General features: G+C 38.1%; 1 long non-coding RNA gene across 1 annotated transcript in view; it reads left to right on the forward strand.

Annotated features, from left to right (window-relative positions):
• The first annotated feature begins 384 nt into the window (after positions 1 to 384).
• The window catches only part of LOC132538702 (uncharacterized), a 321,648-nt gene continuing 295,655 nt past the window's right edge, over positions 385 to 26,377 (forward strand). The window contains exon 1 of the long non-coding RNA XR_009550056.1: positions 385 to 432. This is a non-coding gene — a long non-coding RNA (uncharacterized LOC132538702). The remainder of the gene's footprint in view (positions 433 to 26,377) is intronic.

A 26,377-nucleotide genomic window follows, 5' to 3' on the forward strand; every position in this document is an offset into this window, starting at 1 on the left:
CGGATGTTGGCGTAGCCTGGTAGTGACCAGAAGGCCCATCATTAGAGGGTTCCAGTCTCTTGACCTTATCCAGCTTTTGTAGTCCTTACTTTATCTGTCAAGGTTAGTCTTAGAGTGATTAGGGCAAGTGAAACAGGAATTAGGAGAGGAAGGTATCTAGGTCTAAGTAGAAACTATTTAATTCAGTACTTTATGTTATCATTTTTCAGTCTTTCTACTTGTTTGCTGCACTTATCGAGTCATGCAAACTGTTGTGCATTTTTGCTTTAAGGTGTATATTTTCCCCTAATTTATGGATACATGTGCACATGTATCCTGTCTCATGGACCCTAAGTTCTATAGCTTAGAAAAACTATGTTCTAGGGGTTCCCAGAAGACGGTGGACTGAGAAGCTGCTAGTGGCTTGAGCTCTGACCACATCTCATGGAAACAGTAGGATTTTCTGCCTTTAGTAGGCCAGTCAATAAGGGGTCCTAGCGGTGACACCAAGGAGGTGACTATAACTTAATTTGGGTTAAGAATTAGAGTAGGAAACAAGGGGAAAATTTTTTTTCCTTTTAATTTTTAAGAATACCTCCTCCCTCTAGCCCCCACCCCCCATAACCAGTCCCTGGGGACCAGCTCCTAGCAGGCTACCCTGCTAGGAGCTTCTTTCTTTACCAAATTCCTGTCCCACCAGGGAGTATCATTCACTCTAAGTCTATACCCTTCTGAAACCTCTGGCCTTTTTTCTTTCTAAGTAGCCAACCCCCCACCTCACCCCGCATAGCTAATTAATAATTAAAAATAAATAAATTAAAAAAAACCTTTCCTTTCACTGCTCTTTTATGACTGTTCGTTTTCTTATCTTTTTCTTTTCTCTCTCTCTTTTTTTTCTTTTTCTCATTCTTGTCATCCTTTCTTCCTTAATCCTACAGCTTCCAAAGCCACATCTCCCAGCCCCCACACCACCAAACAGTGTGCTTTTTTGAATTCACTGATACACATTTGGGAATTATTTGGGGAAGAAATCTGACTCAGTGTGGACTCTCACTGCGAGTGTCTCTGCTCAACTTCCCTCCCTCCTTTAGCCACCTCTAGAATATACAGTGGATAGTAGATTTGCATAACTGTCTATTTCAGCTATCCTTGTCTAGTCCTGAGGTTTTTTTTTTTTTCTCATTCTTAACAATCAGCTGCCTCTGATCACAAGGTTTGAGGTAATCTGGGACAGGGTTTTTATTTTATTTTTTTTTACCCTGCTCTATTTTACTATTAATATTATATAAAGGCATATATCTTTCCCCCCCTTTTGGTTGATCAGAATTAATGCTTAGCATATATTTCAGTGCTAGGGTAGTAGTGGGCATCTTATCTATTGTGGGAGGAACTTTTCTCCTTAATCCTACCTCCTCTACAGACTCTCCCATCCCTCCCCCTCCTAGATAATCAAAAAAATTAAATTAAATAAAAAATGAAGTAATAAAAAAACCTTTCCTTTCACTGCTCTTTAATTACAGCTCTTTTTCTTATCTTTTCCTTTTCTCTCTCTTATCCCTTCTTTCTTTTTTTTTTTTATCTTGTCATACACTTCTTCCTTCCTTCTTCTTTGCCTTTATGAATTAGTGAATTATTTTGGGGAAGAAATCTGACTCAGAGTGGACTCTCTGTGTATCTCTGCTCTAGTTCCCTTTCTCCTCTTGTTACACCTAGAATATACAGTGGATAGTAGATTTGCATAACTGTCTATTCTTGCTATCCTTTCTTTCTTTTATCTCTCTTCTTCACTGGGATTTGGTTACTATTTTTTCACGGACTGGAGAAATTGTTTGGCTAACTGGTAATGATTAAACTACTTCAATACTTGCTTCAGTTGCTACTGTAATTCCTGAGGTTGGTGAGTGCAATTGTCATAAAGGTATTTAGTACAGTGTTGCTTGAACTCAAGACACAACAACTGAGGAACAACAGAGCATATAAAAAAAAAGAAACACATAAATCAAAAAAGTGGGTAGATCAAAAACAAATAAAACTGCTATTCCAATGAATGAAGACAAGAGCCCAGAAGAAACTACAAATCAGCCAGAAGTAACCATAGAGAAGAAAAGTATGCAAGCAATAATAAACTTATTAATCACAGAAATGAAAACAACATTGGAGGAAAGGAATGGCAGTATTATGGAAACAACAGTTGAGACCCCCAAGGAAAATACTGATTTTCTTGAGGCAATTAGAGAACTGAAAGCTGAAATAGCTGTAATGAAGAAAGAAGCTGAGGCAAGGGAAAGCAGACTAACAGAAGCAGAAAACAGAATTAGTCAGACAGAAGATGAGTTAGAGAAAACGAAGAAAGAGGTAAAAGAGCTTAAAAAGAGATTGAGAGACACTGAAAACAACAACTGAGACATATGGGATGATCTCAAAAGAAGTAACATTCGTATAATTGGCCTGCTAGAGGAAAAAAAGAGAGGAAGGGAAAGCAAACATTCTAGAGGAAATAATAGAAGAAAACTTCCCATACCTGAATAACAGAAAGGACATCAAGATTCAAGAGGCCCAGAGAGTAGAATCAACCCAGACCTGAAGACACCAAGACACATCATAGTCACAATGAGAAGAAGAAAGGATCCTAAAGGCTGCAAGAGAGAAACAAAAAGTCACATACAAGGGAAAACCCATAAGATTATCTGCAGATTTCTCCACTCAAACTCTAAAAGCCAGAAGGGAATGGCAAGATATCTATCAAGCCCTGAATGAAAAAGGGTTTCAACCAAGGATAATATATCCTGCTAGACTTCCATTCAAACTAGATGGAAGGATCAAAACCTTCTTAGACAAACAACAGGTAAAGGAGGCAACCATCACCAAGCTGGCCCTGAAAGAGGTTCTAAAAGACCTCTTATAAACAAGAACATCACTATAATACTGGCAATATATCAGAGCAAACAAAATTTTTTTTGAACAATGGCACTACAATACATTAAATCCATAATATCAATAAACGTCAGTGGCTTAAACTCACCCATCAAAAGGCACAGAGTGGGGGGATGGATCAGAAAACATAACCCAACCATATGCTGCTTGCCAGAATCCCATCTGTCACAACAAGATAAACACAGACTTAAAGTGAAAGGATGGAAAACTATCATACAGGCTAATGGACCACAAAAAAAGGGCAGGAACAGCCATTCTCATCTCAGACATGATAGATTTTAAATTAAATAAAGTAATAAAAGATAGGCAAGAAAATCTATGTTCTAATATTTTTATTGCAGAAATGGGGGTTAAACCCATGGTTTTTTTTTTTTTTTTTTTTTTTTTTTTAATTTTTTAACCAGAGCACTGTTCAGCTCTGGCTTATGGTGGTGTGGGGACTGAACCTGGGACTTTGGAGCCTCAGGCATAAGAGTCTGTTTGCATCACCATTATGCTATCTACCCTCTGCCCCTAAACCCAGGGTTTTATGCATGAAAATCATGCCTTCTGCCATGTAGTCCTCCTGTCCTTTGATTTCTTGATATATATTAAGAGATTTAGGATTATTGTCAGATACATTAATATAAGCCTAATTTTGCAAATGCCTTCAACTTCTGTGACCCTCTATTTTGCCATCATCTTGACTTGAAATAACTCATATTTGCTTGAAAACAAACTCAGATTCTTCTTGGATACCCCTTCACATCTGAATATTGCTTGACAAAGTTTTGAGGATAGGTTCAGTAGTTTCACTTTAAATTATCACACACTTCAAATAGACTTTCCATACTACTGAGAAATTCTTCCTCAGCAACTTTGCTTCTCAACTTGATTTTGGTTTCAAGGTTCTTTTCACATGTACCACCATCTCACTCTTAGCTGAATACCTCACATTGTTACTTAGTAAAGAGAAACCATCAAAGGAAAGCTCCATGTCCTCACTACTAAATCTAGAAACCTAAATCCATTTGTCCCCCTTTCTGTTAAGTTCCCATTCTGTCCACGTGAAGGCCAATCTCTACACTGGAGTTCTTCACAGTCTCATTCACTGTTATTTAATCATGTTTTCCCATTTTCCTTATGCCCATTTTCCTACATCTTCCATGTTTCCTTCATTCCTTGATAGTTTCATGTACTGTTTTTATTATTTCTGTTACTTTCCTTCTTAAAATAGAATCTCCCATTGATCAAATATTCCCTCAGTTCCACTTATTCGTCCTCAGATACTAACTTTGAGTGATTCCCATTTCGTTTTGTGTTTCTATGTCTTTAGTTTCTATTTGTTCTTTATCCTACTCTAATCTGATGTTCACATTTACCATTCCACTGAAGGTGGTGAGTTTCCTTTTGGAACCATTTAGGAAAGCTATTGGATCTTGAAACTCATGTCACAGTGCCTATTGTAGATCTATCAATAAATGATACTGTGATTTGTCATCCAGACTTCCATTTAGGTCTTGGGGGAGGAAGAAAGGACGGTGATGTTTAAATCCCTAGCATCTTATTTTGGTTCTACCTCTGAAATTTGAAATATCCCTGTCTGAGGATTACTATATGAAAAATATACCTTGCATCTTAAAAAGAAATAATTGATTTGACATTAAAAAAAAGACTGAAATTGTGACACAAAATAATACAGAGAAAAGGTTTTCAGAATGACTGGTTATTTGACTTGAGAAAATGCAGACTGTGTTGATTTTTGCCTCAGTGGTACACAGAAACTAAATATGGCTGATAGCTCCAAATAAAGATCATTTTGGTTAGATGAAGGCTTAGGTAAGCGCAGGCTTAATGGACAGGCTGGGCAGCAGATGCTGACCTGAGTTAGGCAGGTGCAGTTTCTAGCTAAATGGCATAGCCAATGTGTGGATTAGATTACAAGGGACATAATCTTTCATCCTAATTAAGATTTGCCTCAAAACAAGCAGAGCTTTAACATATGGAATGAAAGTAATTGGAGTTGAAGATCTCAAGAAATTGACAAAGAAAGTGTCAGATGGCAATAAAAATGGAGAACAAGACCCTGAAACAAAAATAACAGCTTGTGCATTTGTGTGGCATTTTTCGATATAAGAAGTTCAAGGAGTGTTTTCCATAATTTTGAATGATTTTCATGAAAAGTTAAGAAGACTTTCTTAAAAGAATTTTAGTGTTTTAAATGTGTTAGTTATTTGGAAAAAAAAAATCCTAGGAGGGATTACATGAATCATCCCAATCTTTAAAAAAATAATTACTTATTTACTTATTTTTGACTTGGAGACACACACACACACACACACACACACACACACACACACACACACACACACACACACCAGTTCATTACTCAGGCAGCTCTGATGCCAGGGCTCAAACTTGAAATCTCATGCCTTTAACCCTCGCATCTCCAGAGTTCTGGTCCACTAGGGAAAGAGAAGTGATAGGATGAAGATAAGAGGAATCTGCACTCCAGCTCCATCAGCACCCAGAGAGAGAAGGAAAAAGAGAGGGACATGTGGAGGTAGCTGTGATGTTATGAGTGGCTTAGAGAGGATTGAATCAGAAAAAGAAGAGAAGATCTAGAGGAAGGTTGTAGAGAAGATGGCTGGCCCATGTCAACAACCTTTGGGGAACTGTGGTGGATTGCAGTGGGAACAGTGAAGATTCAGAACTCTGGTGGTGGGAATGGTGTGGATTCAAACCCCTGTCAATATGTAATTCTGTAGTACAAAAATTTTAAAAAATTTAATAAAATAAAGTTCATTGTTATAGTCACTGTACCACTTCCTACACCACTCACCCCACACTTAACGAGACTGATAACTCAACCTCTAATCCATCTCTTGAATTCAGTTACTTCTTACCATTGTCACTGCTTCAGTAGAGGTAAACATCATTATCTTTTACCTGCTTACTGCAACAACTTCAGGTCTCCTTCATATGCTTTCTCCTCTAGAGTCTGTTCTTTTACATAGAAATCAGAATGACCTTTACAAATGTAAATCAAATCATACCTCTCTCTCTGGCTTAAAATCCTACAGTGGTTCCCATAGCAATTAAGTTAAAATCCAAATTACTATGATTTACAGGGACCCTACATAATCCAGGCCTAACCATCAATCATCATCTTTTCTCCTGACAATTATATTTCAGTTCCAATCTGAGATCATTCCCTTTTCAGAGATTTTGTAAGTTGTATTTGTTTTGGCTTGGAAATTTTTTCTTCCTTCTTCCTCTTCCCCTCCACTCCTTCATTTAGACCTTAGTTCAAATGTCATCTTCTCAGAAAAGCATTTCTTGTCCTCATTATAATTTTTTTCAATTATTTGAGGGATTTATTTCTATTAAAAGCATAACAAAGCAACAAACGGCAATCTAAACTTAGTTTTGTGTCCAACAAGACACTCTTTTCCAGAACAAATTGTAAATTGTATAATCAGCCCACCATAAAATCCTTGAAGACCACTGGCTTTTATCTATTTTTTTTATTGATTTAATAATGATCAACAAGACCATTGGATAAGAGGGGTACAATTCCACACAATTCCCACCACCAGTGTTTTGTATCCCATCCCCTCCATTGGAAGCTTTCCTATTCTTTAAGAAAGATTTACTTACTAATTTTTAGAGAAGAGAAGACCAGAGCACTGTTCTGCTCGAGCATATAGCTGAGACCATACCTGGAGGCTTTTGAGTCTCTGGAGTCTCACCAGATGCTATGCTCTAATGCTGAGCTATCTCCTCAGCTTCCTGTCCTCACTATAAAAAGTAATGCTCCAACCTCATCCACTCATCATTTTAACTTCTAATTAATCCTTTGTTTCCTTCATTACATAACATCTCTCTCCAAAGTCATCTTGGTCAGACGTTTACTGTCTGTTTTGTCTCACTCATATGGAGACTGCGAGAACAGGGACTTTAGTTCATAGTTACGTCCCTAATATCTAAAAGCATACCTTACATCAAAGGAAGATTCATCATGCCAGTGACATGTTAAGCTATTTATCTCTCAACATTAAACTCATCTTTCTGGATAAAAGCTCTTGCTGACCCCCCCTCCCCCCAAACCACATTCATATCTTTGAAGACAGGTTTCCTCTTAGGCTCAGTCTATTGTAGTGAAGAAAGAAAACTGCAAAGCTAGAAAAGGAGGAAAACAAAAGTAAAACAAAAAACCCAACTTCCTTGTTTTTCTGTTGTTCCCACTGGCATCAGTGCAGCAGCATTTCTTCACCCTGGCAGGGGCAGTTGATTCATCAGCATTTGGCTCCAGCACACAAGATTTTCACACTGCCAGGACCAACCATTCTATCTCAGATGCCCTAACGCCAACCTGATGCAGCCTTTTCAAAAGCCTTGAGTCACAGATTCATGGAGGACGTTCTCTGAAACGTGTAATCAGCACTATGCAATGGAAAGAAAATACAAATCGTATATAAAATTGTTAGCTCTGTTGTTATTTCATGATAAAAGTAAAAAATGAATATAGGTAAGTTACACAAGACCAGGTGTGGTATGTGATTTAATTCAATGTACCCCAAGTATTATCATTTCAGCATATAATCAATGTAAGAGTTAATCACTCTGGTTTTCAGGTTCTTATTGAGATATTATACATACTTTTTTTTTTTCCACACTAACATCTTAGGTATATGGTGCAATTTTTTTTTACACTGCAAGTATATCACAACTGTAACTGGTGAAATTTCAAGTTCTCAAAAGCCAAGTGGCTACCATTTGCTTAAGGCAGCCCTCCATCCAGCAGTCTCAACGTTTACCTGTTTCCCAGTAGATCTCTGCTATTTCTGCGATATGTTTAAGTTTCCTGCATTTTCTTTTTTTTTTATAATATGGTTGAGAAAAGAATCATGTTACCTTATAGCAATTGTTAGAGGTTGGGCAAATAAGGAAGAAAGTATGAAAAAGAATACTGTAAAGGTAAAGGTATTAACATAAGCATATGGAGCAACTACAATGATTCTACGGATCTGAGTTGTTGCTATTGGTAGGGAAGTGTGAGACTTTATAATCAAAATGAAACCCTCAGGGAATTTGAGGAGTGGGTAGAGCTCATGGTATTAGATAGAAAGTGGTCTTAGAAAATAGCAATCTATTCTTTTCCGTAGTGCTCAATTTGATAAAGGGGGGCAATGACTTTTCTGAACAATGGCTTTTCTGGAGACACTTTTATCGGTCTTCTTTCTCAGTTTAAAAAATCTACACACCACAGTGAGACTTCTAGAGAATATCAGTTTTGAGAACATTATGGCAGTCTGACTTGAGCACGCTTGAATACTTAATCAATAATTGTTTTTACAAATCCCTGCTTTCTATCCCTTATCTGAATCCTATCCTTTCATATAATAATCAAATAATGCTGCTGGAAAATACGATATTTAATTAGAAAATGTTATGGAGCCAATATGTTTATTTTTATTTGATTTTTTTTGTACAAGTCACATTTATTTGTGATGAATAGTGTTACAAGATTGTAAGATGACAGATTATATAGTTCCACACTGCAGCCAATATGTATGCATCATCCATTTGGAACAGAGTGAGAAGCTGAGTACCCTCGAGGAAAAGAAGCATTACAAAATGACTATGTGAGAGAGTTCTGTTTTCATACAAGCTGGTCTTTGTCTGTGGAACAGTCCCATGTTTGCACCTTCCCTCTTCACTTACTATTATGCCTCATATCACAATGAGATCAACCTATTACGGGATGGGTTTTGGCCAGGGTTTTTATTTATTTTTATATATTTATTATTGGATAGAGACAGAGAGATTGAAAGGAGAGGGGCCAGGTGACGGCACACCTGATTGAGAGCGCGTTACAACATGCAAGCACTCTAGTTTGAGGCCTCAGTCCCCATCTGCAGGGGAAAAGCTTTGCAAGTGATGCTGTAGGTCTACATGTCTCTTCTCTATCATCTGTCTGTCTGTCTGTCTGTCTGTCTGTCTATCTATCTATATGTCTATCTCTTCCATTTAGATTTATGGTTGTCTCTATCCAGTAAGTAAATAAAGATAATAAAAAATTAATCTAATTTTTAAAAAGGCGGGGGAGATAGGGAAAGATAGACACCTGAAGCCCTGTTTCACAACTCATGAAGCTTCCCCCCTGCAGGTGGGGACCATGGGCTTGAACCTGGGCCCTTTGCACATTGTAATGTGTGTGCTTAACCAGGTGCACCACCACCGCCTGGCCCCACTGGCCATGGTTTTTATAAAACCAAGATCTGTGAGTTGGAATTATCTGCATACAACTCCAAAATGAAGTATGATGTATTTGTCTCCAAGAATTTAGGTGAATTTTAAAGTAGACTCTAATATGTAGGTTCTATTGCTAATTATATCTACATAAAATTTAGGCAACTTGAATTAAAAAAAACCAGTACAAACAAGCAAACAAACAAATCCTAGTATTTCCTTGATTATAGGAACACACTACCAATTTAATTGTATTCAACATTTTTTTATTTATAAAAAGGAGACATTAACAAAACCATAGGATAAGAGGGGTACAACTCAGACAATTCCTGCCACCAAAACTGGGTATCCCATCTCCTCCCCTGCTAGCTTTCCTGTTCTTTAACCCTCTGGGAGTATGGACCCAAGGTCATTGTGGGATGCAGAAGGTGAAAGCTGGTTTCTGTAATTGCTTCCCTGCTGAACATGGGCTTTGACAGGTTAATCCATACTCCCAGCCTGCCTCTCTGTTTCACTAGTAGGGTGGGGCTCTGGAGAATCAGAGCTCCAGGACACACTCCTGGGGTTGTCTGTCCAGGGAAGTCTGGTCGCATCCTGCTAGCATCTGGAACTTGGTGGCTGAAAAGAGAGTTAACATACAAAGCCAAATAAATTGTTGATCAATCATGAACTTAAAGGCTGGAGTAGTGCAGATGAAGAGTTGGGGGTCCTCCATTTTATAGATAGCTAGTAGGCATATTTTAACTATATTCCAAAGGGCCTGTGGCTATACTAGTTTTTTTTTTTTCCCTGAGCCTGAAATCTAATATACAGGTGGATCTAAGTTATTGTCTGGGGAGATGATGTCATGGCTGGAGAAAGAACAGAAAGCTGGATCAGGGAAGAGAGTAGCTTCCTAATGCGGGAAAGTGGTATAAATATTGTTGACTGTGTTGATTTGATTTGGTCTGGGGCCCATATTCAGCTTAGGAGCCTATGTGACCACTGCATGTAGATCTGAGCTCACATTCTGTGGTCATGAGTAGGAACATTCCATGCTGTCCCAATATCAACCTATCTTCCTCAGGTGTAGCATAGAGTATGTTGTCCATCCTCCCTTCTGAAAATGGAACATTCTCTATTATTGTTGATCCAAGCTGAGGGCAAGGTCCTATGGGGGGGCCCACAAAGGGGTCTATTTTATTGTTCCTGATAGAGATGACTAGTAACAAGGCGAGAGGAATTTATTTGAGGTCTAGGCCCATCATCTCTGTTCAGAAATCTCAGGACTCTCCAAATTGGGCCCCAGCTGATGGGGTGGCCTGATAGTGACTACAGAGTCATCATTAAAGTATGCCAGTCTTTTGTCCTTATTCAGCTTTTGGAGTCCTTGCTTTGATAAGGTTAGCTTTGGAGTGAGTGAGATAATTGTAATAGGAAGTAGGTGTGTATCTAAGTCTAATCAGATACTATTTCATTATGAACTTTATACTGACTCATTGCAGATTATTGTGTATTTTTGCTTTCAGGTATGTATGTTGCCCTAATTTATGGATACATGTGAACATATACATATATACATATCTCACAGGACCTGGTCTATATCTAGGTTTTGGGACTTTGTTAGGAAGTGAACTACCTGGAATGGAATTAACGAACACTATGAAAGGAAAGGTCTCACCCGAATAATGAGGGTCAAGAGTTGATATTCCATGCCTGATGTCTCTGGACACAGTCTGAAGTGAAGCATGCTGAGGTGGTACTCATTGTAGTGATTAGGTTGGGATCAGCAGATGGAATATCATTTGGTATGAATTGAGAGAAGCATGCAGGAAAGTGAACCGTACCCTAGAGGTTCCAGGACTGGGGGAAATATAGGCTCTGTAGAGGAAATGGTTCCTGCTGTCTTAGGGTTAAGAAGACAATAGATAGTTATTGATATAATCACAATATTTGGAAATTGAATTAACTTTGGAAAATCCCTTTGTCAGGATTTGCTGTATCATACACAGCATCACCATAATTTATGTCCTTTGACATTATTTGTATATAACTGTGCCACCAGTTGCTTCTGTTCTCCCTGGTCTAGGCTTTTGAGAGAGGCAACATATCAAATAAACTTATCAGCTATGTATTAAAAAGACTCGGTATGTGCTTTAAAAAGTTTGAGACATACAGTTTTTCCCCTCTCATATTAATTAAATAGTGATTTATATGACTAAAAATTAATAGGAGTGTACATAAACACCATTCCCACCACCAAAAGACTGTGTCCCATTCCATCCACCCCCCTACCCCCCTGCCCCGAGAAGCCAAACAACCACCCCAGGGTTTTTTGTTTTGGTGCCCTACTCCATGCTTTTTGTTTGTAAATTACCAGTTTACTTTATGTTAGTAAATTTAACTGTAAATAAAATGTTTCCTTTTGTCATGTACCACAAGGCTATGTTCTATTTTCATTTGATTTGGTCAAAATATTTGTGGTAGGAAGGTGAGAACATGGATTAGCTCTGATTTCATAAAACCAGGGCAACAATTTTTGCCCTTTAAATAAACTGGGGACCAAAGGGCTCTTCTTCTAGATCCTTTTATAGTTTCTGTGAAATCTCCTCTGTCTTGTCTTATCATGTCCCTTACCTACTCTTAACTTTTTTGTTCTTTGACCTCTTTCCCTTTTCCTTATTTCCTGGTATTCTACTGATGTTCTTTCTTCTCTAATTCAATCTTTTTTTTTTTTGTTTTCTTAAAGGATATACTTGCCCTTAGGGTTGAGGGAGTCAGTACAGATAGAGAAAATGGTTTTGACTTGGGGGGAGGCAACCTTTCCTATCAACTTTATTTTATCATATTTTCTATCTTTCCCTAAGATCAATGTCATTTTTTATTTCTCATTATAACTCCTTATAAATTTTTATTTTATAACTTTTCATTCTCCACTCTTTGCCTCCCACTAATATAAATTTTCATCACCTAAATCAAGACTTTTCTCTTTAAGGCAGTATGTGAACTTTAGTTAATCCTCAGTGTATGTTCTTTTATTACCACTGCTGCATAAGGCAGGAAGGAGATTGGACTTTCCCAGCTCCCAGAGGGGTCAATTTGGTGTCTGAACCAAAAGTTGGATAGGTCTTGTGCTTAGTTCTTTATTAAGACCAGGAGATAAAGACTCTTTTTCTTTTCACATAATAGTTCCAAGGATTTATGTTGTGTCTTTTTCATAAGGATCCAAATGCATCTGAATACAGTTTGCCAGTGCTCTCATAATGTTCAAAGAAATAAATGCTTGCCAATATTCCAGTTTGCTAAACAGATTCAAAATGTGTTATATAGGATGGAGTTGATGAATAAAAGACAAGTATAATAGTCTCCCTCTTTGTCTTCTTTTTGGTTTGAATCTTGCAGGGAATCTGCATTGATAAGAAAACTCTGCATGTGTACTTACTGCAGGCAGATGCTTGTTTTCTTGGCAGAACTGTGTAGTATGCAGATCAGTAGCGCTGAGAGATACAGATCTCATAGGCTGAATGGATTTTTCTATGGGCCAAAGGGCATTTACAAATTAATTGCAAAGCTGCCCTCTGACACTGGTGTGAAGTAGGTTAGCAGCTTACCCAAAGTCACATTGCTTATAAATGCTGGGCCTCAGAGAAGAGTGCCTTTCTCCAAAAACTTTCTGTTCATTCCAAGATTCCATCCTACTCAGGAGTCATACAATGGAGGTTCCAGAATGGTTCCAGTTGCAACTGGCAACAGTGAATGCATCAAATGGGCTATAGTCACTTCTGCATTGTCTAGCTGCTACTGAGTGGAGCTTAGCTGTTCTGATTCCACAAAAGTTTGAATTTCCTCTGTTGTGAGGGTCCCCATGAGACTGCCTGTGTGCAACTGTCTTCAGTTAAGGCAGTTAAAGCTCTGCCTCTTTAATGAGGTTACACGCCCAAGGCATGAACACACTGTGTAGGAGAACTGCTGAGTGGCAAAGTGAGCAATGAGAAATTTCTCTCTCCCTGCTGTACCCAAGACATCTGTATTAGCTTCCTGTGGCTACAGTAATATGTTACCACCAATTTGGTGACTTGAGACAAGAAAAATTTATTCTTTCATGAATCTTTATGCCAGAGATCCAAAGTCAGTATCACTGGACTAAAATCAAGTTGTGGGCAGAGTCAACTCACTCTGTGGGACTCAGGGTGAAAACTTCTGATCTTTCCCAGCTTCCTGAGCTCAGGGCTTTCTTGGTTTATGGCCACACCACTCACTGTATTCTGTGTCTTTGTGCTCACATCAGCTTATTCCCTGTTTCAGATTGCCTTCTGCTTGTCTTATAAGGGCATGTATGATTACATTTAGAAGTAGTCTAGATAATCTAGGATCATCTTTTTTAAAAAAAAATTTTATTTATGGAAAGGAAACGACTAAACCATAGGATAAGAGGGGTACAACTTTGCACAGTTCCCACCATCAGACCTATATATCCCATCCCCTCCCCTGATAGCTTTCCTATTCTTTATCCCTCTGGGAGTATGGACCCAAAATCATTGTGGGATGCAGAAGGTTGAAAGTCTGGCTTCTGTAATTGCTTCCCTGCTGAACATGGGTGTTTCCAGCTCAATCCATACTCCCAGCTTGTCTCTCTCTTTCCCTAGTGGGGAAGGGCTCTGGGGAAGCAGAGCTAGCTCCAAGGCACATTGGTGGGGACAGTCTGGTTGCATCCTGCTAGCATCTGGAACCTGGTGGCTGAAAAGAGAGTTAACATACAAAGCCAAACAAATTGTTGAACAATCATGGACCTAAAGGCTGGAATAGTGCAGATGAAGTGTTTGGGGGTGGGGTCCTCCATTTTGTAGATAGCTAGTAGGCATATTATAGTTATATTTCAAAGGGCCTGTAGCTATACTAGTTTTTTTTTTTTTTTTTTGCCTGAGCCTGAAATCTGATATGCAGGTGGATCCAAGTTATTGTCTGTGAAGATGATGTCATGGCTGGGAAAAAGACCAGAAAGCTGGATCAGGAAAGAGAGTAGCTCCCTAACATGGGAATGGGGTATAAATATTGTTGACTATAAACCCCATCGCCCATCAGTTTATGTGATCTGGTGCCCATAATTGGCTCAGAAGCCTGTATGACCTCTGCATCCCTCTAGAGGATCATTTTTTCATCTGAAGATCCTTAAAGTAATCACATCTGCACAGATGTATCTTTCACATGGGGTCCTCATGTGAGGGTATTAGATCAAGGTAGTTATTTGTGTAATTTCTGACATTTGGAAGTAGTAATATGTGACTTAGAAAGGAAAAGAAGGCAGGACCATAAAATGGGAAAAATATATATAATTATAGATATATACTTATAGGAATAATAATCAACCCATATCTGTGACCTTGGGAGAACTACTGCAGTTTCCAGTGGAGGGAATAGGGGACATGGAAGTCTGGTGGTGGGAACAGTGTAGAATTATACCCCTTGCTATCTCATAATTTTGTAAATCAATATTTTAATATTTAAATTACTAATTAAAATAATTTTTAAAAGCTGGAAAAAGATGTATACATACAACGGAATACTACTTTTAATAATACTTTTTCAGTTGTAAAAGAAGAGAGATAATACTACTCAGCTGTCAAAAATAATGAAGTTACCTCTTTTGCCTTATATTTATTGGAGCTGGGGGTGGTTAGCATCACACCTTTTTTTTTATGGAATCGTGTTTCTTAAAATCAAATTTTATGAAGGAATTGTGCTAAGTGAGATAAACCAAGAAGAGAATACCAGATAACTTCACTTATAGGTAGAACTTGAGAAACAAAGACAGAAAGGAAAAGTATAAGGTGAAATTTGAGTCAAAAGCAAAGAACTGAGGAAGGAGGGGAGAGAAGAGATAGAGAAAGTGTAGTGTTCATGGTGGATGATGGTAGAAAAGGGCCTGTGTTAGGGGTGATATTGTTTTGCAGATACCTACCATGAAGGGAGATGAGAAATTGTATCCATGTGTCAAAAACTATACTATAAATGATTACCCCCCCATACAAAACCAGCATCTTTATATAAAAATGTTTCATCTCAAAAAGGCAAGGCAATTTCTGTCTTTAGGGGGTGTAATGTCAACAAATCCTAGTTAGAGGAACTTAAAAAGGTTTCTAATATTGGTTGTGTAGTTTTGTTGTTAATGATTGGAGGAGAGTTTGTGGTTTGACTACATATTTTCCTATATTTTTTCTATTATATAAATATATTTTAATATAAATATTTTATATTTATATATAAGTATATAAATATATTTTTTCTATTATATAAATATATTTTAATATAAATATTTTATATTTATATATAAATATATAAATATAGTTTTTCTATTATATAAATATATTTTTCTATTATATAAATATATTTCTAATATATTAGGGTATATATATATATATATATATATATATATATATATATATATATACACACACACACACACACACTCTTTCCCAGAATCAAATCTTATCAATATGCATTTACTGAATTTGTACCTTTGGCCATTCAGAGAAGAAGTATTAAAAAATGAAATAAAGATTCCTTGAGTATTATGTAGCTTAATTTGTTATGTGGGGCTTGGGGAAGATTTTTCTTTATGAATAGCTCTCGAGCCTCTTCTCCTTTCTCAGTACATAACTCATATGTTTTAGTTCCCTATGTCAGTTATGTATCTTTTTCCTACCAATGACAGGGTCCCTGGCTCTTGCTGTTCCCAAAAGGGGAAGAATCCAATTGGACAGAGAGAAGTTATGGGCAAGGTGTTAACTAAACAAAAACTAAGGAACACTCTGTAAAGCAAAATGAGCTGCTCTTGAATTGCTAATGCCCAGAAGGCTGAGGTAATCTCAGTTTTTAAGGGGATGCATGGACCTGGTCAGCCTCTTGGTGCAAATTGAGCTCTGATGTATCGCAAGCCTCTCTGAGGTTGTTTCAGGCATCTTGGTGGCCTCTAAGCATACATCAAAGAAAAAAAAAAAAGAAAGGAAAACTTCCCACACGTTGGATAGTAATGATGATAGTGGGCAGCCCTGTCTAGTAATACAACTCAGTATTTTTCCTATTAAGCTTTTAATAGTGCACTCATTGGAAAATGTCCACAGGGGAGAGTGGACAGAAGACTCAGCATCAATTTCTTCTTAATAATTATTTTTTTCCTAGATATTGAGAAACCATTCAATAACAAAGGGGCTCATTTAATTGCATTTGGTATAATTAGGATACAGGGTAAAAGCAAACATTTCTGTAAAAGTCGCTTTTACTAAATACTTAACTTTTTTTTTTACTGAAGAACTGTAGTTACTAAAGTAAAAAAAGAGGATTTCCCCCTATTTATACTATTCAATGAAAACCTGCAACTATTATTAAAAAGAAGAAGAAGAAGAAGAAGAAGAAGAAGAAGAAGAAAAGAAGAAGAAGAAGAAGAAGAAGAGCAAATCCAACTACATTTATGAAGGTTCTGACAAGTCTATCAATGAAATAGTACAGTTTGTTTTATCTCTAGACAGCTGACATCCATAGCTATGTTCATAATCACGAAGTAGAGTATTCCAAAACTCCAATTACAGCATATTTTTATCTCTGACAAAAAGTCAAAGTTCCTTCCAAAAGTCCCAATAAGAATAAATAAAAACACATGAAGTATTTATTAAATAAAAGTAGGACCAGAAGATAACTCAACCAGTTGGTTGTGACCTGACCATGCTCTACCCAGGTTTGAATGTCCATACTACATGGTACTGTCATGGCACCAGAAAGAAGCTCTGGTGGGTGGTATCTTACCCCATGAAATAATAAAGAGTGAAAAAGTCATCTTGGAGCAGTGAAATCACACCTGCATGAGCCTTCAGAGCAGCAGATAAGTAAATGAAAGTATTATAATTAATTTACTTAAGTTATAGCCAGGGCAGCACTTATGTTGATAGCAGATTTCATTTAGTGGAACCAATGTAATGCACTATATAAACAAATAGTAAAGACACACAAAAACAAAACAAGTTTTATTCCCCAAAGTTCTCCTTTTCACAATTTAGCTTCTTGGGAGAGGAAAACAGAACACTGAAAATTAAGCTTCCTTTCAGTGACAGTAAATATGAAACACAGTTGACACTTTCACTCAGCATCTGTTTTCTTTTTTCCTTGTCTATTCTCATTTTCATGACAAACCTATTTGACTTGGGCATTTATTCAATCAACACTTTTATAGAATGCCAATTTTAAGGACACAATGGTTAAAAAACAAAACAAAACAGGGAATCCAGCGGTAGTGTAGTGGGTTAAGCACAGATGGCGCAAAGCACAGGACTGGCATAAGGATCCTGGTTCAAGCCTCACACCTCCCCCAGTCACTTCACAGGCGGTGAAGCAGGTCTGCAGATGTCTATCTTTCCCTCCCCACCTCTGTCTTCTCCTCCTCTCTCCATTTCTCTCTGTCCTATCTAACGACGACGACATTAATAAAAACAACAATAAAAAACAAGGACAACAAAAGGGAAAATAAATAAACACTAAAAATTTTAAAAGAAACGCATTCATTTCCTTGAAACTTAGTAGTGAGATTAAAAAATATATATCAAAACGGGGGCCAGGTGGTGGCTCACCTGGTTGAGCACACATGTCACAGTGCACAAGGACCAAGGTTCTAGCCCTGGTTCCCACCTTCAGTGGGAAAGCTTCACAAGTGGTGAGGCCGGGCTGCAGGTGTCTGTCTCTTTCCCTTTCTATCACCCCCTTCCCTCTCAATTTCTGGCTGTTTCTATCCAATAAATAAAGATAATAAAAAAAATTAAAAAGAAATCAAAACTCAAAATCAAGATTTAATAAGGGCTAAACTGAGGACATAGATAAAAAGAAGAAGCAACCTAATCTGGACATCAGAACTGCAGTGAGGACTTCCAAGGAGAGGGAACTGTTAAACTGAGCTAATCAAGCAAATAACAGTGGCAGAGCAGTGGAGAAAAGGAACATGAACAAGGAGAGCATTTTCCTGTCTGAGGGTACAGCATCTACAAAAGACAAAGAAAAGCATATTTTGAAGGCATTTGCAAACTCTCTGTCAACATTTCATGAAATATATTGTGATAGGAGAGACAGAAGATGAGGCAGAAAAGATATAAATAGCAGGTCATGAAAAATCTGAGATACAAGGAAATAAGCTTTTAATAACATGGTTTGGTTTGGAAAAGATAGGACACTATTGGTGTGGAAAGGGCAGGAAACAGCTTAGAGATCTTCTGATAACTTAGGTAGGAGGTGATGTTGACTTAGCCTATGAGAGCTGTAAGGATGAGGGAAGACATGGATAAATTGGAATGTTATTATGAAAGAAGATGCTGTAGTAGTACTGAATATAGAGATATAAGAATTTTGAAAGAAGAAATTTCTCTCCAGGTTCTTGATACTGTTAATATATATTTTTTAAATGATCTATGGAACCTAAGCACTAAATAAAGGTCAAAATGTAACTTATGTGAGCTGCATTATTTATTTATATTGATGGACTAAGAATACTGATAGTGATAGACTTTTCAGTTTATAGACATTCTTATTATTATGAGAAAAGAGAACATTCAACAATTTCTATACCTAGAAAATTGAACAAAAAAGCTGAAGTATGTGATCATCATCAGTTAGATTCCTCTGTGAATCTTAAGGTTTTTTGAGTTTAGCATTACTGTTTCTGCTCATAACAAAAGAAAATTTTTCATGGGGCCAGGTGATGATGCACCTGGTTGAGTGCACATGTTACAAAGTGCAAGGACCCAGGTTCAAGCCTCCGGTCAGGAAAGCTTCACAAGTGGTGAAGCGGGATGCAGGTGTCTCTCTGTCTCTCCCCCTCTTTATCACCCTCTTCCCTCTCAATTTCTGGCTGTGTCTATCCAATAAATAAGATATAAATAAAGATAAGAAAAAATAAAAAAGGAAAGTATATTAAAAAAAAGAAAAGTTTTCATAATTATTATTTCAGATGATTTCACATCCTATGGCCCTTTCTTCAAACCAAGAATTCAAACAATCCTTGAATCTAATAATAAACATTAGTCCTCTTTCTCTCCAAAAATCTGAAAACTTGAAATGTTTTTAACACAACTGCATGAAATCATGTTGTAAATATATCTCCCTATTAAAAGATTTCTTAACCACAGAAAAATGTGAGTAAATTTCAAAATGTTCCAAGTAATACCCAGTCTTTTTTTGTACTGCATCAACCAACAGACAACAACAAATACAACAGGAAAAAGTACTTTTCAGAGAAATGGGGTAACAGTGAATGTCCAAACATACCAACCTGGTATTCTCCTTTATGAAGTGAAAGGAACACAACCTTCTGAGAATGTTAGGCTAAACAGAATATTTGTCATAAGGTTGAAGATGAAGAGCCAGACTAAGAGGATTCAATTTACATGTCTTCAAAAACCAGGAAGCCCCAAGACTTGCTCTGGGGCCACAATTCAACTTTAGGTGACTAAGAAGACATACTCTGGCCATTTCTTGGTCTAATGGTTATCTGCATCATCATAAAAATCAGACTAGGAGTGTGGAAGATAGCATAACGGTTATGCAAAAAAAGACTTTTATGCCTGAGGCTCTAAAGTTCTAAATTCAATCCACCCCACTACCATAAGCCAGAGTTGAGCAGTGTTCTGGTTAAAAAAAAAAAAATCAAATTGATAAGTAAAGATACTAAAGGAAAAAACTTCCTCATCCGGGCCCTGTGATGAGGAGAAAAGATTAAGATTAGGAAAATTTATTTCAAGTGTGGGAGGTTTAAACTGATTTTTAAAACCATATCTAAGTAGAAAATACGAAGAGAAAGAATAAGACAAAGGCAGTGTACAAACAGGAGGAGGAGGTGGAGGAGGTAGGACACAGAATACTCAGTCACCAGCATATGATTTTACATACCTGTGATTAGAAATCAGATGAGGTAGAAATTGGTAGAGTTGTAAAAGACAGGTCTTTAAGTAGGATTAGCAAGCAAGAGCCCAATGTGAAAGTGTCTTGTGTGGATTAAAAAGCATTTTGAACACTAGCTAATCATCGACTGTACACAAGTAAGTCAGAACAAGTCACCGAAACAAAAGAACCCAAAATTTAGTGGGCTAGAACGACATGGAAACAACCAATTACAATAAATCTGTTACTGACAAGCATTTAGATATTATTCTAAAGATGATTGGGAATATGCAGAGTGTTGTAAGTAAAAGAGTAGTATGATGACATTGTGTTTTAGAATCTCAGCATTGTAAAAGGCACAGTAAAAAGTTGTGAAGCCAGAGACTAGGCTATCTCTGGGGAGATACTACTACACTGGTTTGAGAGGAGGCAAGGTGAAAATAGTGGTGGGATGTGCAACAGGAAACAGATGTGTTTAATTCAGGATTTAGGATTAATAGAACTTGATAGGACAGTAATACTTGACTGTTGTGAGAGAAGGGAATGTTGAAAGAGAAGGCAACTCCCAGGTTTCTGATTTAACAAGTATAGCACGGATGTTTTCTGTTCTTTATATGGTTTTTGCAGAAGCATACTGGGAAGGGAGCTTCTGCCTTTATTTTTTATTTCTTTGAAGAGGAGGAGTGAATAATAAACTTGGTCAGAATTTTACAGTCATCAGAAGATTTATTTATGAGAAGGTGGGGCTGCTCTCCTCAAAATAAAGAACTAATCAGAAGCACTCTTCCTTTTTTCTTTTAGCATCCATTCTGTCTTGTTGCTGCTTCATTTTCATCAGGAGTGTGAAGTTGCTCTTAGTGCCTGCTCAAAAGTCAACTCACCACCAGCCCTGTGGATATAAATTGCTTCCCAAATACTTGACTTGCAATTAAAAACACAAATTCTCTAGGTACATCTCAGTTCTATGCCACAAAGTCTACATTTTGTTGTTGCTCCCTACTATTCACCTAATGAGTGAATGCCATTCTCCAAAAATGGGAGAACACAGAGTTAAGAATTATATCCCTCTGAGTTTTCTTTTTCTTTCTCAGGAGATGTGGTGACATCCACCTTCACTTCAGTTCTAAAGCTTGATTATCATCATTTTTTCCCTCTCGCTCATCATCAAGTTGAAGTAATTTTATCCTTGAAATGCCACTTGAGTCCACCACTTTCTTTCTATGTCAGTCATTATAGTTCTAGTTCAGGCTGCCATTATCTCCAACTCAGATATCTGCAAAAGCATTTTAATAAATTTTTCTTTTTCAGTCTCTTCTCTCTTTGAAGAGGTTTTTGGGGGTTGGGGGGTGGAGTGGGGAGGTGGAAGGACAGGAATGAATGCATATATGATCATATCATTCTGTAGGAAAATATCAAACTCATTATTAGTTATAAGGACCACCTTCCATAATATGGATACCACCTTTAACTTTTCACATGGAGTGCTACACAGGAAACTGCTTTGGATGACAATATAGTTAGATTCAGTTCTGCCTAGGTCGTGTTACACTTGTGTTCTTAGAAGTCACTTTACTATTTCCTTACCAATGAAACTGGAATTAAATTAAATATTCAACTGCACAGGGCCAGTTTTGTTGTTGTTGTTGTTTTGTTTTGTTTTGTTTTGTTTTGCCTCTAGGGTTATTACTGGGCTTGGTGCTAGCACCGCTGAGTCACTGCTCCTGGCAGCCATTTTTTTCCATTTTATTCACTTTATTGATTAGGGCAGAGAGAAATTGAGAGAGATTGGGGGATAGAGAGGGAAAGAGAAAGATAAACACCGACTTTGCCACTTGTGAAGTGTTCCAGCAGCATATGGGGAGCTGAGACTCAGATCCTTACGAGGATCCTTGTGCTTAGTACTTTGTGCGCTTAAGCAAGTACACCACCGACCCCGACCCCCAGTTTACATTCCTTCATGGGCATGTTTTCTCTTATATTAGTCTCATAGCTTGAAAACAAGTCTTCATTTAGAACAGAAAACCTGTAGGGCCATAAACATCTCTTTACTTTCTTGTCTACTGTGCCATTTTCTTGTGCACTGTGATATATTTCTTTGACAAATACTTCGTTTTCTGCCCATCACTGATTTCCCTGTTGAAATTTTTCTCGCCTCCCAAGGCCCAGATCAAATTCAACTTTCTTCTTCCTTTCATGATCCCCCTCAGTTGTAATTAATCATCCCTTTATAAAACCACTATCCAAACAAAGAGACCCCTCACAGAATGTGAGAAGATCTTTACATGACATACATCAGACAAGAGTTTAATAACCAAATATATATAAAGAGTTTGCCAAGCTCAACAACAAAAAAAAAACAAATAACCACATCCAAAAATGGGGAGAGGATATAGACAGAATATTTGCCACAGAAGAGATCTGAAAGGCCAAGAAACACACACACAAATGCGCCAAGTGTTTGATTGTCAGAGAAATGCAAATAAAAACAACAATGAGATACTACTTCACTCCTGTGAAAATAGGTAACAGCTACAAATGCTGGAGAGGCTGTGGGGGTCAAAGGAACCCTCCTGCACTGCTGGTAGGAATGTAAATTGGTCCAACCTCTGTGGAGAGTAGCCTGGAGAACTCTCAGAAGGCTGCAAATGGACCTACCTTATGACCCTGCAATTCCTCTCCTGCGGATATATCCTAAGGAACCCAACACACCCATCCAAAAAGATTTGTGTATACCTATGTTCTTAACAGCACAACAGAAGATTCCGGTGCATCTGGGTGACAAGTCTAGCAGATGGAGACTTGTCTCAAGTGGCCTCCCCCAGGGCTCTGTTCTGGCTCCTATGCTATTTAATATTTACATCAATGACCTCCCAGAAACTTCTTCAAAGAAGTTCATCTACGCCGATGACATCTGCTGTGCAACTCAGGCATCCAAGTTTGACATCCTCGAGGAAACACGAAAGACATGTCTCTGATATCTGATTACTGTAAAAAATGGTGACTAATCCTTAGCACTGCAAAAATGGTATCGTCTGTTTTCCATCTACACCATGCCTCGGCCTCGCATGAGCTTAATGTGCAGCTTGATGATACGAGAATCCGGCATGAAGCCCAGCCAGTCTATCTTGGCGTTACTCTCGATCACACCCTGTCATTTCACGAACATCTCATGAAAACTGCAGCAAAGGTGGGCGCGAGGAATAACATCATTGCAAGACTGGCCAGCTCCTCATGGGGTGTGAGCGCTTCCACACTAGGATCATCATCTCTGGCATTATGCTATTCCACTGCAGAATACTGTGCCCCAGTATGGTTCCGTAGCCCCCATGTCCACTTGGTCGATTCCAAATTATATTCCTCCATGAGAATAATTTCTGGAACCATCCATTCTACCCCGGTTCCATGGCTGCCAGTTCTTAGCAACATGGCCCCGCCAGATATTCATCGGGATGCGGCATCATCTAAGTTCATTTCCCACGTCTACGCTCGACCGGACCTGCCAATATACGCGGATATCTTCGCCCACCCTGTTCAATGCTTGACGTCTCGTCATCCCATCTGGTCTCCTACGCCTACATTGAACTTCTCTGTTCCAGACTCTTGGAAACAGAGCTGGCAGTCAGCTGAGGTAAAGAACAAACACCTCATCACAGACCCCTGCAAGCGCCAACCCGGCTTTGACCTAGCACGTTATGATTGGGCCCTCCTCAATTGCTATCGAACAGGCCATGGCCAGTGCGCAGCTATGTTCCATCGCTGGGGAGCCAGAGACTACCCGAACTGCCCCTGCGGCTACAGACAGACTATGACCCACATAGTCAACGACTGCCACCTCTCCAGATTCAAAGGAGGTCTTGAAACTTTACATCAGGCTCAACCTGATGCTGTTGACTGGCTACGGAAGAAGGGCAAACGCTAGAAGAAGCAGCAGCACAATTTGTAATAGCCAAAACCTAGAAGCAACCCAGGTGTCCAACAACAGATGAGTGGCTGAGCAAGTTGTGGTATATATACACAAAGGAATACTTTTCAGCTATTACAAATGGTGACTTCACTGTTTTCACCAATCTTGGATAGAGCTTGAAGATATCATGTTAAGTGAAATAAGTCAGAAACAGAAGGATGAATATGGGATGATCTCACTCTCGGGCAGAAGTTGAAAAACAAGATCAGAAGAGAAAACACAAGTATAACCTGAACTGGAATTGGTGTATTGCACCAAAGTAAAAGACTCTGGGGTGGGTGAGGGGGAAGAGTACAGGTCCAAGAAGGATGACAGAGGACCTAGTGGGGGTTGTATTGTTATATGGAAAACTGGGAAATGTTATGCATGTACAAACTATTGTATTTACTGTGGAATGTAAAACATTAATCCCCCAATAAAGAAATTTAAAAAAATCATCCCTTTATAGAAAACTGTGTTAAATCGTTTTAAATTTTCTGCAATTGTTATAAGTTTCTTTTCCCTCAAATGACGTAAACATCCTTAATGGTAAGGGGTTCATTTGTGTTCTTATTTCTGCCTTTCCATTGTGGCACCATATACATGGTATCTCACTTCGTAAGTAAGATGTAATTGAGTGGACATGATGAATTTGCTATTCTTTACGGAATGTTGTTTTACAAAGTGGTTGCTTTGGTGGCTCACATTCATCAGATATGTTGAATTTTTTATACAAATTTTGGATTTTTTTGAGAGCCTTTTATCTTCAAAGGTTACATATGTATAGAGTGAATGCATTCTCCCTATAAATTGAAAAATGAGTATTAAAAGTATCCAGTGCAATGGAAGAAACTTTGGATTAGTGTAACCTCTCACTACAACACTAATGTACAACATTGCATTTTCTTTGCACTTGTCTTATAACATTACTAACTGTATTTATTTATACTTTAGACACCTGTAAGCATGATTCAATAACTTTAATTTTTTAATTAACTTTATTTATTGGATAGAGATAGCCATAAAGTGAGAGGGTAGGGGGAGATATATATATATAGAGAGAGAGACAGAGAGACACCTCCAGCCCTACTACACTCTCAAAGCTTTCCCCCACAGTTGGGGACTGGGGGCTTGAACCTGGGTCCTTAAGCATTGTGGCATGTGCACTCAACAAGGTGTGCCACCACCTGGCCCCTCAATAACTTTTGCTTTAAAATCCAAAAAAAAAAATCCTATTCTGATGCAGATAGGAAATTGCTGGATCACACATAAGCTAAGCTTTGTTTGTTTGTTTTGCCTCCAGAGTTATGCTGGGGCTCTGTGCCTGCACTTTGAATCTACTGCTCCTGGCAGCCATCTTTTTTTTTAAAGCTCCTTGTTTTAATGCTGAATATGCTGTCCACGTTGATGATTCTTTACCTTAAAGTGCTCGTCAAATTGGAGTTGGAACACAAAACTCTAATTTTGTCTTTGTAGGCGGAGGAGGGTGATTAATTGCTGCCTATTCAAAAAGTCAGTTAGTAAAAAGAAAAAGAAACCAGTTCAGTGTGGGACTGTGTCCTCCTTTTTACCATCAGAAAAGCTCTAGGGAGACATGTCTAATCCAGGCTTTTGAGATCTAGAAAGAAAATTTTAGTTAACTGTATCTTTAGAATGGGATGAACACTTGGATTTTTCTCTGAATTTTCGCAGAGAGGTTCAGTATCACTGATGATGCTTCCTGTATGAAATTGTTCTGTCACTATCGGAGTAATTTTCCATTTAGGAGCCTCCTGCAGCAGCTGAATGCTAGCAGAACACTCCAGTTCCCTGTGCTTGATAACTTCATGGCCTTTGTAGCATTGGGGGTGAGGAAAAGGGTAGAGAAAATCTCCTTATATCTTAGCAACTAATTGATTTAGTAGGATTCATGACATTCAACAGACATCCTTATTACTTGTCTTGTCTTGTCCTAAATCCACTGCAGAACACAGTGACATGGAAATGCAATTTCTTTCTGGAGCTACTTAAGTAATCCCACACTGTCTAATAATGTCCAGTGTTCAGTGTGTCTTCCCAGCATGCTACTTCTTCAGTTATGTGACCTTAATGGATGACATGCATTTTGGGGGAGGAGGGCTGATGTGTGGCTGGTTTAAAAAAAAAAAGGGAGAAGGAAAGGGAACTTACAAAAAAGAGGTTTCATTTTAAAATTGGAGAAACAAAGTTATACTGAGATTTTGATATGCAAATCAACCCAAATAAACTGTGTTATTAGGTGTTTAACATGCACAATGTCATTTAATGAGGCATAGTTATCCTAGTTATTTGAACTGCTTAAAAATCATTGTTAGCATCTGGTGAGAGTCTGCCAAGTTTCACAGTTAATCTTCACACACATATGACTGCGTATTA

The sequence above is a fragment of the Erinaceus europaeus genome, chromosome 5 (genome assembly GCF_950295315.1).
Source record: "Erinaceus europaeus chromosome 5, mEriEur2.1, whole genome shotgun sequence".
Taxonomy (NCBI): domain Eukaryota; kingdom Metazoa; phylum Chordata; class Mammalia; order Eulipotyphla; family Erinaceidae; genus Erinaceus; species Erinaceus europaeus.